The sequence below is a fragment of the Neofelis nebulosa genome, chromosome 9 (assembly GCF_028018385.1).
Source record: "Neofelis nebulosa isolate mNeoNeb1 chromosome 9, mNeoNeb1.pri, whole genome shotgun sequence".
NCBI classification, from domain to species: domain Eukaryota; kingdom Metazoa; phylum Chordata; class Mammalia; order Carnivora; family Felidae; genus Neofelis; species Neofelis nebulosa.
Genome location: NC_080790.1, coordinates 28,878,444 through 28,895,598, shown reverse-complemented (window position 1 = coordinate 28,895,598; position 17,155 = coordinate 28,878,444).

Genomic DNA, 17,155 nt, shown 5'->3' with positions numbered 1-17,155 from the left:
CATACATACACACACAATGGACTATTACTCAGCAATCAAAAAGAATGGAATCTTGCCATTTGCAACAATGTGGATAGAACTAGAGGGTATTGTGCTAAGTGAAATTAGTTGAGAAAGACAATATCATATGACCACTCATATGAAGAATTTAAGATAAAAAACAGATGAACATAAGGGAAAGGAGTCAAAAATAATATAAAAGCAGGGAGGGTACAAAACATAAGAGACTCTTAAATATAGAAAACAAACAGGGCTGCTGAATGGGTTGTGTGTGGGGGGTGGGCTAATAGATAAGGTGTGTTGAGGAAGACACTTGGGATAAGCACTGAGTGTTACACATAGGGGATGAATCACTGGAATCTACTCTCTAAATCATTATTGCACTATAGGCTAACTAACTTGGATGTAAATTTAAAAAAAAGGTGGAAATAAAAAGATTCCTACATTCTAGATTTTAAAAAAAGAATAGCATTTTTTGATGAAGTTCAATATATCAATTGTTTGTTTTGTAACTTACGCTTTCTAGGACATATTTAATAAATTTTACCTACTCTAAGATGATGATTTTTAATATGATTTCTTCTTAAATTTTATAGTTTTAGCTTTTATATTTTAATCTGTAATATATTTCATATTATTTTGCAAAAAAATAAATAAAATAAAATAAAATAAAACATACCCTGTCGTTTCTTGTGTTGTTGATTTTAGCCATTCTGACAGGTGTGAGGTAATATTTCATTGTAGTTTTGATTTGCATTTCCCTGATGATCAGTGAGCATCTTTTAATCTGTCTGTTGGCCATCTGTTTGTCTGCTTTGGAAAAATGTCTACTCATGTCTTTTGCACATATTTAATTCAACTACTCATTTTTGGGGTGTTGAGTTTTTATAAGCTCTTTACTTATTTTAGTACTAACCCTTTATCAGATATGTTATTTGCAAATATTTTCTCACATTCCATAGGTTGCCTCTTAGTTTTATTGTGTTGGTGAAGGTGTGGAGAAAGGTAAAAACTTTTGCACTATTGGTGGGAATGCAAATGGGTACAACCACCCCGGAAAACCGTATTGAGGTGCCTCAAAAAGTTAAAAATACAAATATCCTACAATCCAGCAATTCCACTACTAGGTCTTTACCCAAAGAATACAAAACTACTAATTCAAAGGGATACATGTACCCCATTGTTGATAGCAGCAATATATACAAGAGCCAAATTATGTAAACAGCCCAAGTGTTCATTGACTCATGAATGGATAAAGAAGAGGTGGTTTGTGTGTGTATGTATACACACACACACACACACACACACACACACAATGGGATATTGCTCTGCCATAAAATGAATGCAATCTTGCCACTTTCAATGTCATGGACAAACTAGAGAGTATTATGCTAAGTGAAATAAGTCAGTCAGAGAAAAACAAATAATATATGATTTTCCTTGTATGTGTAATTTAAGAAACAAACCAAATGAGCAAAGGGAAAGAAAAAGAGAGAGAAAGAAAAGCCAAGAAACAGACTTAACCATAGAGAACAAACTGATGATTGGCAGAAGGGAGATGGGTGGGGGGATGGGTGAAATAGGTGATGGGGATTAAGGAGTATACTTGTGATGAGCACCGGGTGTTGTATGAAAGTGTTGAATTACTATATTGTACAATGGAATCTAATTTTACATTGTATGTTAACTAACTGGAATTGAAATAAAAACAAAAAATAAACCCACAGCAATATGAAAACTTGCTATCTGAGAGAGGTAACAATACATATCATTAGTGAATAATTTTTTTAAATAAAAGTTTCCAGAAGAATTGATTATTCATGTATGTAATTTCAGATTCCTGGATAATAGCATGTGTAAAACAAAAATTCAGATAAATAAATTACCTCATTGTAAAACTGAAAACATTGAATGTTTCAATAAAATATAGCAAAATATCTTCATGATATTTGAGTAACAAATAGTTTTTTAACACAATACCAATGCACTATTAGGCAATGCATTGATGTATCTGATACATTAAATTTTAATTTATGCAATGAGACAGGTTTGGAAAAAATGTTCTCAATGTGCATATTTAAGCTGAATGTAATATCTACTATAGATAAATAGCTTTAGATATCAATATTAAAAGGACAAACAATCCAGTAAGAAAAAGTCCCAGAATACGAACATGTAGGGAAACCAGAAAAATGAATAAAAGACCCTCAAGAGCACTAGTAATTTATGAAATGCAAATTAAAAAAGCAAGATCCTACTTCAAACCAAGCAGACTGCCAAAGTTTTAAAAGTAGGTTTATTTATTTATTTTTTTTACATTTTATTTTTTTTATTATTTTTTTTAATGTATGAAATTTATTGTCAAATTGATTTCCATACAACACCCAGTGCTCATCCCAAAAGGTGCCCTCCTCAATACCCATCACCCACCCTCCCCTCCCTCCCACCCCCCATCAACCCTCAGTTTGTTCTCAGTTTTTAACAGTCTCTTATGCTTTGGCTCTCTCCCACTCTAACCTCTTTTTTTTTTTTTTTCCTTCCCCTCCCCCATGGGTTTCTGTTATGTTTCTCAGGATCCACATAAGAGTGAAACCATATGGTATCTGTCTTTCTCTGTATGGCTTATTTCCCTTAGCATAACACTCTCCAGTTCCATCCACGTTGCTACAAAGGGCCATATTTCATTCTTTCTCATTGCCACGTAGTACTCCATCGTGTATATAAACCACAATTTCTTTATCCGTTCATCAGTTGATGGACATTTAGGCTCTTTCCATAATTTGGCTATTGTTGAGAGTGCTGCTATAAACATTGGGGTACAAGTGCCCCTATGCATCAGTACTCCTGTATCCCTTGGGTAAATTCCTAGCAGTGCTTTTGCTGGGTCATAGGGTAGGTCTATTTTTAATTTTCTGAGGAACCTCCACACTGCTTTCCAGAGCGGCTGCACCAATTTGCATTCCCACCAACAGTGCAAGAGGGTTCCCGTTTCTCCACATCCTCTCCAGCATCTATAGTCTCCTGATTTCTTCATTTTGGCCACTCTGACTGGCGTGAGGTGATATTTCAGTGTGGTTTTGATTTGTATTTCCCTGATAAGGAGCGATGTTGAACATCTTTTCATGTGCCTGTTGGCCATCCGGATGTCTTCTTTAGAGAAGTGTCTATTCATGTTTTCTGCCCATTTCTTCACTGGGTTATTTGTTTTTTGGGTGTGGAGTTTGGTGAGCTCTTTATAGATTTTGGATACTAGCCCTTTGTCCGATATGTCATTTGCAAATATCTTTTCCCATTCCGTTGGTTGCCTTTTAGTTTTGTTGGTTGTTTCCTTTGCTGTGCAGAAGCTTTTTATCTTCATAAGGTCCCAGTAATTCACTTTTGCTTTTAATTCCCTTGCCTTTGGGGATGTGTCGAGTAAGAGATTGCTATGGCTGAGGTCAGAGAGGTCTTTTCCTGCTTTCTCCTCTAGGGTTTTGATGGTTTCCTGTCTCACATTCAGGTCCTTTATCCATTTTGAGTTTATTTTTGTGAATGGTATAAGAAAGTGGTCTAGTTTCAACCTTCTGCATGTTGCTGTCCAGTTCTCCCAGCACCATTTGTTAAAGAGACTGTCTTTTTTCCATTGGATGTTCTTTCCTGCTTTGTCAAAGATGAGTTGGCCATACGTTTGTGGGTCTAGTTCTGGGGTTTCTATTGTATTCCATTGGTCTATGTGTCTGTTTTTGTGCCAATACCATGCTGTCTTGGGATTGTGATGCCTCCTGCTTTGGTCGTCTTCTTCAAAATTACTTTGGCTATTCGGGGCCTTTTGTGGTTCCATATGAATTTTAGGATTGCTTGTTCTAGTTTCGAGAAGAATGCTGGTGCAATTTTGATTGGGATTGCATTGAATGTGTAGATAGCTTTGGGTAGTATTGACATTTTGACAATATTCTTCCAATCCATGAGCAGGGAATGTCTTTCCATTTCTTTATATCTTCTTCAATTACCTTCATAAGCTTTCTATAGTTTTCAGCATACAGATCTTTTACATCTTTGGTTAGATTTATTCCTAGGTATTTTATGCTTCTTGGTGCAATTGTGAATGGGATCAGTTTCTTTATTTGTCTTTCTGTTGCTTCATTGTTAGTGTATAAGAATGCAACTGATTTCTGTACATTGATTTTGTATCCTGCAACTTTGCTGAATTCATGTATCAGTTCTAGCAGACTTTTGGTGGAGTCTATCGGATTTTCCATGTATAATATCATGTCATCTGCAAAAAGCGAAAGCTTGACTTCATCTTTGCCAATTTGGATGCCTTTGATTTCCTTTTGTTGTCTGATTGCTGATGCTAGAACTTCCAGCACTATGTTAAACAACAGCGGTGAGAGTGGGCATCCCTGTCGTGTTCCTGATCTCAGGGAAAAAGCTCTCAGTTTTTCCCCGTTGAGGATGATGTTAGCTGTGGGCTTTTCATAAATGGCTTTAATGATCTTTAAGTATGTTCCTTCTATCCCGACTTTCTCGAGGGTTTTTATTAAGAAAGGGTGCTGGATTTTGTCAAAGGCCTTTTCTGCATCGATTGACAGGATCATATGGTTCTTCTCTTTTTTTTTTTTGTTAATGTGATGTATCACGTTGATTGATTTGCGAATGTTGAACCAGCCCTGCATCCCAGGAATGAATCCCACTTGATCATGGTGAATAATTCTTTTTATATGCTGTTGAATTCGATTTGCTAGTATCTTATTGAGAATTTTTGCATCCACATTCACCAGGGATATTGGCCTGTAGTTCTCTTTTTTTACTGGGTCTCTGTCTGGTTTAGGAATCAAAGTAATACTGGCTTCATAGAATGAGTCTGGAAGTTTTCCTTCCCTTTCTATTTCTTGGAATAGCTTGAGGAGGATAGGTATTATCTCTGCTTTAAACGTCTGGTAGAACTCTACTGGGAAGCCATCTGGTCCTGGACTTTTATTTGTTGGGAGATTTTTGATAACCGATTCAATTTCTTCGCTGATTATGGGTCTGTTCAAGCTTTCTATTTCCTCCTGATTGAGTTTTGGAAGAGTGTGGGTGTTTAGGAATTTGTCCATTTCTTCCAGGTTGTCCAATTTGTTGGCATAGAATTTTTCATAGTATTCCCTGATAATTGTTTGTATCTCTGAGGGATTGGTTGTAATAATTCCATTTTCATTCATGATTTTATCTATTTGGGTCATCTCCCTTTTCTTTTTGAGAAGCCTGGCTAGAGGTTTGTCAATTTTGTTTATTTTTTCAAAAAACCAACTCTTGGTTTCATTAATCTGCTCTACAGTTTTTTTAGATTCTATATTGTTCATTTCTGCTCTGATCTTTATTATTTCTCTTCTTCTGCTGGGTTTAGGCTGCCTTTGCTGTTCTGCTTCTAGTTCCTTTAGGTGTGCTGTTAGATTTTGTATTTGGGATTTTTCTTGTTTCTTGAGATAGGCCTGGATTGTAATGTATTTTCCTCTCAGGACTGCCTTCGTTGTGTCCCAAAGCGTTTGGATTGTTGTATTTTCATTTTTGTTTGTTTCCATATATTTTTTAATTTCTTCTCTAATTGCCTGGTTGACCCACTCATTCGTTAGTAGGGTGTTCTTTAACCTCCATGCTTTTGGAGGCTTTCCAGACTTTTTCCTGTGATTGACTTCAAGCTTCATAGCATTGTGGTCTGAAAGTATGCATGGTATAATTTCAATTCTTGTAAACTTATGAAGGGCTGTTTTGTGACCCAGTATATGATCTATCTTGGAGAATGTTCCATGTGCACTCGAGAAGAAAGTATATTCTGTTGCTTTGGGATGCAGAGTTCTAAATATATCTGTCAAGTCCATCTGATCCAATGTATCATTCAGGGCCCTTGTTTCTTTATTGACCGTGTGTCTAGATGATCTATCCATTTCTGTAAGTGGGGTGTTAAAGTCCCCTGCAATGACCACATTCTTATCAATAAGGTTGCTTATGTTTATGAGTAATTGTTTTATATATCTGGGGGCTCCGGTATTCGGCGCATAGACATTTATAATTGTTAGCTCTCCTGATGGATAGACCCTGTAATTATTACATAATGCCCTTCTTCATCTCGTTACAGCCTTTAATTAAAGTCTAGTTTGTCTGATATAAGTATGGCTACTTCAGCTTTCTTTTGGCTTCCAGTAGCATGATAAATAGTTCTCCATCCCCTCACTCTCAATCTAAAGGTGTCCTCAGATCTAAAATGAGTCTCTTGTAGACAGCAAATAGATGGGTCTTGTTTTTTTATCCATTCTGATAGCCTATGTCTTTTGGTTGGCGCATTTAATCCATTTACATTCTGTGTTATTATAGAAAGATACGGGTTTAGAGTCATTTTGATGTCTGTATGTTTTATGCTTGTAGTGATGTCTCTGGTACTTTGTCTCACAGGATCCCCCTAGGATCTCTTGTAGGGCTGGTTTAGTGGTGACAAATTCCTTCAGTTTTTGTTTGTTTGGGAAGACCTTTATCTCTCCTATTCTAAATGACAGACTTGCTGGATAAAGGATTCTCGGCTGCATATTTTTTCTGTTTAGCACACTGAAGATATCCTGCCAATCCTTTCTGGCCTGCCAAGTTTCAAAAGAGAGATCAGTCACGAGTCTTATAGGTCTCCCTTTATATGTGAGGGCACGTTTATCCCTTGCTGCTTTCATAATTTCCTCTTTATCCTTGTATTTTGCCAGTTTCACTATGATATGTCGTACAGAAGATCGATTCAAGTTACGTCTGAAGGGAGTTCTCTGTGCCTCTTGGATTTCAATGCCTTTTATCTTCCCCAGTTCAGGGAAGTTCTCAGCTATAATTTCTTCAAGTACCCCTTCAGCACCTTTCCCTCTCTCTTCCTCCTCTGGGATACCAATTATGCATATATTATTTCTTTTTAGTGTATCACTTAGTGATCTAATTTTCCCCTCATACTCCTGGATTTTTTTCTCTTTTTCTCAGCTTCCTCTTTTTCCATAACTTTATCTTCTAGTTCACCTATTCTCTCCTCTGCCTCTTCAATCCGAGCTGTCATTGTTTCCATTTTGTTTTGCATTTCGTTTAAAGCACTTTTCAGCTCCTCATGACTGTTCCTTAGTTCCTTGATCTCTGTAGCAAGAGATTCTCTGCTGTCCTGTATACTGTTTTCAAGCCCAGCGATTAATTTTATGACTATTATTCTAAATTCACTTTCTGTTATATTATTTAAATCCTTTTTGATCAGTTCATTAGCTGTTGTTATTTCCTGGAGATTCTTCTGAGGGGAATTCTTCCGTTTGGTCATTTTGGATAGTCCCTGGAGTGGTGAGGACCTGCAGGGCACTTCCCCTGTGCTGTGGTGTATAACTGGAGTTGGTGGGCAGGGCCGCAGTCCGACCTGATGTCTGCCCCCAGCCCACCGCTGGGGCCACAGTCGGACTGGTGTGTGCCTTCTCTTCCCCTCTCCTAGGGGCGGGATTCCCTGTGGGGTGGCGTGGCCCGTCTGGGCTACTTGCACACTGCTAGGCTTGTGGTGCTGGGGCTCTGGCGTTTTACCTGGGGTGGGTAGGCAAGGTGCACGGGGGCAGGAGGGGCAGGCTTAGCTCACTTCTCCTTAGGTGATCCACTTCAGGAGGGGCCCTGTGGCAGCGAGGGAGTCAGATCCGCTGCCGGAGGCTTGGCTCCGCAGGAGCACAGAGTTGGGTGTTTGCTTGGAGCAAGTTCCCTGGCAGGAACTGGTTCCCTTTGGGATTTTGGCTGGGGGATGGGCGGGGGAGATGGCGCTGGCGAGCGCCTTTGTTCCTCACCAAACTGAGCTCTGTCGTCCGGGGGCTCAGCAGCTCTCCCTCCCTTTGTCCTCCAGCCTTCCCGCTTTCCGAGCAGAGCTGTTAACTTATGACCTTCCAGACGCTAAGTCGCGCTTGCCTTCGGAACACCGTCCGTCAGGCCCCTCCGCTTTTGCCAGCCAGGGCTCTGCTTGGCCGGCGAGCCGCCCCTCCGCCCCGGCTCCCTGCCGCCAGTCCGTGGAGCGCGCACCGCCTCGCCGCCCTTCCTACCCTCTTCCGTGGGCCTCTCGTCTGCGCTTGGCTCCGGAGACTCCGTTCTGCTAATCCTCTGGCGGTTTTCTGGGTTTTAGGCAGGTGTAGGTGGAATCTAAGTGATCAGCAGGACGCGCGGTGAGCCCAGCGTCCTCCTATGCCGCCATCTTCCCTCTCTCTCCCCTAAAAGTAAAGTAAGTTTAGAAGTATCTGCCTAGACTAACTGTAGACAAACATGTGGATAAGGAAAAATGCCATTTAAGGGAGCATATATAATCACAGTAGAGTTCAATTTGGTACTATAAATGAAATTTAAATATGTGTATTGACCATGACTGTTTGTTTCCCTACTAGTTAAATGCACTAGATGAGCTCTTCTAAAGCATTGTTGTATAGAAGAATGACATGAAGAGCATTTTAAAACAAAACTCCAGGATTCCACTTATGTAGATTCTGATTTAGGAAATTTGAGTTTAATCTGATATTCACTACTAAGAGGCTCTCAGATGAGGCTAACAGTGCAGGTACAAGTCCAGAGTACAGCCCAGTAGTTTATGTTTAAGAAACTTTGCAGATAGATTGTCCATGTGCAGGATGAAATTTGAGAAACACAGTTCTAGAGAAAGCTTTGCACAGTCATACAGAGATAGGTTCAAGGATGTTCTTTGCAGCACTAAGTTTATTTGAAATAAGAGCCCATCAGTTAACATATGGATGAAGTAAACTGTATCACATTAAAAAAACAAAATACTATAAGGCAGTTGAAATGAATGAAATAGGATCACATGTAAAAGAACAAATAAATGCATCTCAAAAACTTAATATAGGATTAAATAAAAAGGATTGATATAATTTTTCATTCATTTGTGTTATTTTTGTTTAAAAACCCACATATAAAACTCCCCTTTTTTATGCAAACATATAAAAAAAATATATGTATAGAAACTGTATACTCTTTTTTTTAAATATGAAATTTATTGTCAAATTGGTTTCCATACAACACTCAGTGCTCATCCCAAAAGGCACCCTCCTCAATACCCATCACCCAACCTCCCCTCCCTCCCACCCCCCATCAACCCTCAGTTTGTTCTCGGTTCTTAAGAGTCTCTTATGCTTTGGCTCTCTCCCACTCTAGCCTCTTTTTTTTTCCTTCCCCTCCCCCATGGGTTTCTGTTAAGTTTCTCAGGATCCACATAAGAGTGAAAACATATGGCATCTGTCTTTCTCTGTATGGCTTATTTCCCTTAGCATCACACTCTCCAGTTCCATCCATGTTGCTACAAAGGGCCATATTTCATTCTTTCTCATTGCTACGTAGTACTCCATTGTGTATATAAACCACAATTTCTTTATCCATTCGTCAGTTGATGGACATTTAGGCTCTTTCCAAAATTTGGCTATTGTTGAGAGTGCTGCTATAAATATTGGGGTACAAGTGCCCCTGTGTATCAGCACTCCTGTATCCCTTGGGTAAATTCCTAGCAGTGCTATTGCTGGGTCATAGGGTAGGTCTGTTTTTAATTTTTTGAGGAACTTCCACACTGTTTTCCAGAGCGGCTGCACCAGTTTGCATTCCCACCAACAGTGCAAGAGGCTTCCCATTTCTCCACACCCTCTCCAGCATCTATAGTCTCCTGATTTGTTCATTTTGGCCACTCTGACTGGTGTGAGGTGACATCTGAGTGTGGTTTTGATTTGTATTTCCCTGATGAGGAGTGACATTGAGCATCTTCTCATGTGCCTGTTGGCCATGTGGATGTCTTCTTTAGAGAAGTGTCTATTCATGTTTTCTGCCCATTTCTTCACTGGATTATTTGTTTTTTGGATGTGGAGTTTGGTGAGCTCTTTATAGATTTTGGATACTAGCCCTTTGTCTGATATGTCATTTGCAAATATCTTTTCCCATTCCGTTGGTTGCCTTTTAATTTTGTTGACTGAAACTTTATACTCTTAACCAAGGATACTGGCTACTTTTGTTAAAGAATTAAGGAAAGCTACTCTTAGGGATTTTGGACTTTGTCTGTAATGTTATATTTCTTTTAAGAGCAAACAAGCCAAAATATGCAATATTATAATGCCAAAATATTCAGGTTTGTAAAAGGAAATATCGGGGTTTGTGAGTGTAAATTACATTGTTTTCTTTATATGTGAATGTTTAAGTTATTTCAAAATAAAAGAAATAAAAGAAGAGACATAAAAAGTCCATTCCTGGGGCGCCTGGGTGGCTCAGTCGGTTAAGTGTCCGACTTCGGCTCAGGTCGTGATCTCGCGGTCCGTGAGTTCGAGCCCCGCGTCGGGCTCTGTGCTGACAGCTCAGAGCCTGGAGCCTGTTTCGGATTCTGTGTCTCCCTCTCTCTCTGACCCTCCCCCATTCGTGCTCTGTCTCTCTGTCTCAAAAATAAATAAACGTTAAAAAAAAATTAAAAAAAAAAGTCCATTCCTAAAAAAAAAGGAATAAAAAGGAAAACAATTTAAGGATCAGATAAAATTTTACAGAGTCATGGATAGAGAATTCATGGTCTATAACTCTGAAGCTTCATCTAGACTCATGCTTTCTTCTGGGCATTCCTTATTTATTTTGATGATAGAACAGGTTACCTCAAGTTACAGACCTCCCCCTCCCAATGCACGGGTTCCATGAAATACTCACATGCACTTTGTGTCTCCTTATACCAAAGGCTTTTAAAAGAAATGTTTCCTGATTGTGCCCCTTGACAGTGAAGGTGACGATTAACAAAATATGGAAAACTGAACCAGAAACTGAAAGAGGAACATAAGTGATGGCAGCCTTTATAAGAAACACATTTCTGGTCCTCATAGTGAATAATACAGCTTTTCAAATGGTTAAAAAAAGGAGGGGCCATGTTAGACAAGACACATCAACAGAGCTTAGCTATTATAAATAGACCTCTTGCTAAATTTGTTTTCCATTGAATTGTATCACGATCAATGAAAATAATCTAGAATCATAGCTGATGGAGTGTAGTAATACGCAAAGCAAATAAATTTTTAGTCTTGATATTTGGTTTGAAACTCTGCCATGTATTATACGGACAATATGTATATATCCGAACCTTAAATTCTTTATCTTTACAAGGAAAATAAAAGTTACTCTTAAGTATAGCAGTGATAATTAGGGCTCTTACGTGCAGCACATTTTGTATATGATAAAGTCAAGTACTGAAATTGTGGAGTAAAAATTTGAAACTTCATGGAAACAAAATATTCACTTCAGAGAGAAAACTTGATTAATATCCCAACTAATTCTGTTGTGTTTTTATCATTTTGTATTTTTATAAGTATTCACCAATAAATGAATTATATGACTACCTAAATCCTATCCCATGTTAGTCGAGCCTAGATCCATAAATAGTATACTTATCCTCTAAGTGGCTAATGATTATTTAAAGTTTAAAGGAAATTTTTTCAAGGATTCAGTAATTTCAGGGATTGCTACAGCTCACATATTGTTCATGGGGTCAAACCAAAGAGATTATTTTGCATAGATGTTATTAACACACTAAGGGAAAAATTTTATCTCTGCATATGAGCAGATAATTATTAAACATATAATTAACACTAATGATACTTTACAGCAGAAAAAGAGGGAAATAAAATCATCATTCAGGGAACTATTTTCATTATAATGTTCATAAAAAGAATAAAATGGATATCTAGAACACTAAATGAATTGAGTATTTTAGAATTCTTAAAGCTCCTATTTGGTTCTTTCTTGAGGAATATTAATAAAGCATTCAAGGATAGTCAATGGATCAAATTCTCTGGAAATCAGTTATCAGCACAAATAGTTGATTATTTTGAATAAAATTTTAATTTCTAGCGAACTTCGGGTCCAAATGATTATTCCACATACATTCAAATCATAGCCTTTCCATATACATTATCCATGGTAATTTATAACTTTATTCCTACAAACAAACTCATTTATCTTTTCTGTTCACATTATCTTATCGTGTTCAACTTAATTATTGGAAACATTCTTAGTCAGTTTACCCAACTACCCAGATCTTTATCTTGTGTAATTTTCAAACTTTCATCTTCCTGCTCTTCTCTCCCAATTGAATACTTTATTTTTCAAGGTCCTTTCCAGACCTTAGTCACAGTCTTTTCCAAGTCTTTTATACAGAGTTACCTGCTTTATGTTTTTGTGTTCATAGACACTTTCACTATAGCTGTAGTCATGTTTCAACATTTGCAACAGATTGCATTTTTCTTCTCCTCTGGCTTTTTCACTCTGGTGTTTGACTGAAGGTCAGAGACTCACGGATGGTTTATTATTCAAGTCTCCCAGACATCCAAGTCTAACAAAATACCAGGGATACTATAGTTACTCCAAACTGAATGTTGGATAGATCCCAGTATTTCCTTAAGAGAATTGAGGCTCTGTTGTGGGACTTGGAGAAACTTTTCTCTACAGCCAGCATCTGGAGCTCAGAGAAACAGCATCTGCCCCTGTCTCCAAAGGCAGCCATGTTGACCACCAGTTAAGCCCTGTCTCTGATCTGATTTCTGGCCTTTCCAGTCTAAATCTTAGGCACACTCCTTGAATTGGCAGACTTCTAGGAATGTTTTCTCATAAAAAAAACTGCCATCTCTTACTGATCCTGTCTCAGCAAAATCTGACTTAACTAGTCATTAGGCTGGAATAGATTCACTTAGGGATGTGTTTACCATTGGCACTAGTTTAAAAAGAGTTGTTTTAATAGCATGGGCTTTATCGTATGTACTATTTATTTGTATCTTACTTTTATTGATTCATGTTTTTTTTTTTTAAATGACTCTAGGGGGTCCTAGGTGGTTCAGTCGGTTAAGTGACTTCAGCTCGGGTCATTATCTCACGGCTCGTGAGTTCGAGCCTTGCGTTGGGCTCTGTGCTGACAGCTCAGAGTCTGGAGCCTCTTTCAGATTCTGTGTCTCCCTCTCTCTGTCCATCCCCTGCTTGCTCTCTCTGTCTCTCTCTCTCAAAAATACACAAACATTTTTTTTTTTAATGACCCTAGGTTCACTTGTTATCTTTACCACTGACATTGTGACAGTTATCTTGCTTGGAGAAAAAATTATAAGAATAATATCTTCATTATTAATAGCTACCATGGTGAGGCTCAGTAAAGTATCATCAGGATCTTAGTGGTATTTTGATAGTCCCTCTTATCAAAGACAGAGAAAAACTAAATCATAGAAGGGAATATGAAAGAAATAACCTTTTATTTCACTGCATTCATTCCCAGCCATCTTGGTTGTGGGTCTTCAGGCTGTTTATCTTTCTAGACTGAAGAAGCTGGATGTACATTTTGCTATTTTTTTCCTTAAACTAATAAAATCCATTATCTACTAGAATTATATGGAGAAATACATTTACATTTCCTGCCTTGAATATAAATTACAGAGAAGATGTTTATTTGATATAATTATTGTGAGTTTTAGTGCTTCTGGCATTTCCTTTATTTTCTAAATGAAAATATTTTCTCTCACAATAAAAACACATGCCATTTTGAAATATTTTTGGAAAAGTTGTAGGACACATGTTCAACATGACTTTGTAATATCTATAACTTATTTCATAAAATTCGGAATCAATGGATAATAAAATACTTGTATTTAAACGATGGCCTTATAGGAAACAAATTAGGAGAAGTCAATTTTTAGGCTCAGTCATTAAGCAGGAATTTTTCATTTTTTTCCTTCTCTATTCCTTTATTTAATTTTTTTTTCTGTAGAAGTTTACTTGTGAAAAAGAATATGAAGCTCTGTCAAATGTTTTGTGTTGTTTTCTTTTTTCCAACTGCCCTTTATTCTTAATCCCTTTCTCATCTTTTTTTAATTATTCTCTATTTACTTTCTTCTTTATTCTCTTGCACTTCACCTATTTTTCCTCTTTTGTACTACAGAGTCTGAACCACTAGTCAGACTCTTTGAAGACTAGATTCTTCCAGTGGTTTTTCTCTGATCTTCCCCCCATTATCCAAAGTCAAAGGTCATTAACACCTTATTTTTCTTTCTCAAATATGAAAATATCTTTGCATGTAACTAAATAATAGAGTTTTTCATGAAATCAACTTAAAAATTATGTTCATGTACTATACATATTCATATACATAAATGTTATAGTTCTAAGAGATGTGTACTATAAGCAATCTAATTAAACAAGGGCACCTGGGTAGCTCAGTCATTGAAGTGTCCAACTCTTGATTTCGTCTTAGGTCACAACCTCTGGATTCGTGAGATCCAGCCCCACGTCAGGCTCCATGCTGAGAGTGCGGTGCCTGCTTGGGATTCTCTCTCTCCTCTCTGCCCCTCTCCTGCTCCTGCTCTCTCTCTCTCTCAAAATAAATAAATATAACTTAAAAAATAATTAAAATATATCCATATTCCCTGAGGAATATATTCATTACTTTTTAAGTTGGAAAATATGAAGAAATTAAAATACCCATAACTATTTTTACAACCTAGGGTATATCCATCTATATCTATCCATCTATATATTTCTAATATGCCCGTATCTGTATCTATATATAATTTTTATCTATACATAGAGAAAATGAGGTATTGTGTGTATTTATACATATAAATATTATGTTTAGGTGTTTTTGTCTACATTGTTAAGGTACAATAATTGATACATTTCTTTTTTTTCCATAAAAGAGAATTTAAGCATCTCTATGCCTCCACCTACTCAGCTAGCCAGAAAGAAAATCTAAATTATTTTCCATGCTCTCTTTCTTCACGGTGGGATCATATTAAAATCTCAGCATTACAGGAAAACATAAGACAAAATGAAATAAGCAAACCATGCTGGAAGAGCTAGATCTTAGTCCATGGAAGTTTCCATGATTGTTATAATTTCTTCTGCTGTATGTATTTGTCAAGAGATATTCAATGTTCCTCTCAAGTCACTTCTTTCCCATGATTGCACATTCAGTCTAGAAGCATCCTTTCCATTCATTCATGCACTTTTGCCTCCATAGTATAGCAATGAATAAGGCAGTAAAAATATTGTCTTTATAGAAACTTATATTCTATTGGGAAAGTTGGGGAGAAGGACAAGTAAATATGAGAAATAGACTTATATCACTACAAGTACTGCAAAACAGGCAACGGGGTAGAGGGTTAAGAATAACCACTTAGCTATAGTGGTCAGAGGAAAAGCTTCCAGAAAACGTCATATCAAGATAAGATTTGGGTGATGAGAAAGGAAACTTAAACGTGTTTGTGACCCTGATATGAACTTGCCATGATGAAAGAGGTAGCAGGACTCATTGGATACATACAACATGCAATTTCATTTTTGCCTTTTTTCCATTTTGTATGTTTATTCTGTTGTGTTAGGTCTCATTTTGCCACTGAGTGAAAACGCAGATGGGCCCATGACCTTCCTGTCCCTTTTAGGAAATTTTACCATTCTTCTAATTCACCAGTCAGTAATTATCAGTGTCCTGTCCAAAATATGCGTCTCTATTCACAGATAACACTTAGGGTTGCTAGGGCTAGTTACAGCTATCCAGGTGTTCCTGTAATTTCTTCTTGGATAAGGATGTAGGTTCTTCTAATCTCCTTCTCGCTCTTTTTATTTCTTCTCTTCCTTCACATTGCTAACCAAAGTGTGATCCCACCACTATCTTCAGTGGGAGGAAAGAAAAAGGGTAAATGGGATATGAGGTTCACCCTGCCTGGGAATTTCTGTAGATGGATTTGTCCTTTCTGGGGCAGACAGGTATTTAAAGTTGAGCCTTTCTCTTGAGGGTGGTTTCCATGAGTGCTTCATAAAACTTGCCCCATAGCATCTGTGTTTTCTGTGATGCTGAGTATTTTATTTATAACTCTGTTACTCAATTCCTTGCACTTTCCTTGGTTTTATTTTTCCATTTTCTCAGATTTTCTGGTGGATCACAAACACCCTTAGAGTTGGTCTTTTGGATCAGGATAGTAAATGATTTCTGGTGGTCTCTTTTTCTGGCGTGTGCTGCTTCTGTTCTGTGGAACACACACGTCTCCTGCCACCAGAAATGTAACTATCTCCTAATACAACAGAATTTCTCTCTCTCCTTCTCCTCTGCCAGCTCAGATTCATTGCCATACATTTATATATTCACACGTTTAGATTCCTCAGGTCCATGCCAAACGCTAGTCCACTGTCCTCATATATCTCTAGGGGATATATGTCAAGTTCATCGAAGGGCTTCCACAAGGCTATTCTCATATGCTTGAGGTTAGCACAAGACAACCCATCCTTCTCTTTTAGAAAAGAAAAAACATGTAGGATAACACATTGACTACAGACATTATTGGTCTGAAGTTTTTCATGATAAAAGAGATTCCTTTTTAAGTACCTACTTCGATTAAAGAAAATGTAGAGAAATGGGTTATTAGGCATGAGATAATTGTCAGGAGCACATTTCAGTCTTTCCCACTCCTCCCCATTCCTCCTTCTTCAAGGTACCCCTTAAATAAAGAGCCACCTTGAGAAAGACAAATTGAAAGGGCAGGACATCGTTTATCAGGAGAGAGCATTTCTGCCTAATGGCCCCTTGAGTAAAGTGTTTCTTTAAGACATCACAGCTTGTGTGAAGGCAGATTTAAAGGCCAGGGCATCAATTAGAAATCCAGTCTTGCTGCCTAATCGCTGTTTGTACAGCTTCTTTTAGCAAGATAAAAATACCATCAAAATGGAAAATGAGACTTGCCAAACAATTTCAGCACTTCCCTTAGGCCACAAATGTTCAGGACTGTCAGACACAGCATTTCTGAGGTCTTGGTAAAGTTGGGAAAGATTTCATGATATTTTATGTAGTTTGTCGCTATCTACAATGCTGTTTTAAAGAAACAGACATTTACGATGAGCAGTTCAGGACTGCAACACTGACAAGTTTCAAAATCAAAGTGACAAACTTGAAACCTGTGAAGATTTCTATGTTTAGATGGCATGGACACTAAGAATAAAAGGAAAGTCAAAATATGGACTTAATACAAATTAAAATGTACTTCTTCCGAAAACGTGCCATTAAAGATTATAAAAATAAGCTACAGGCTGAGAGAAAGTATTTGCACTGCATGTATCTGTTAAAGGACCTGTCTCCTACTTTGTTAAAATTTTACCTCAAATAAAATAAAAT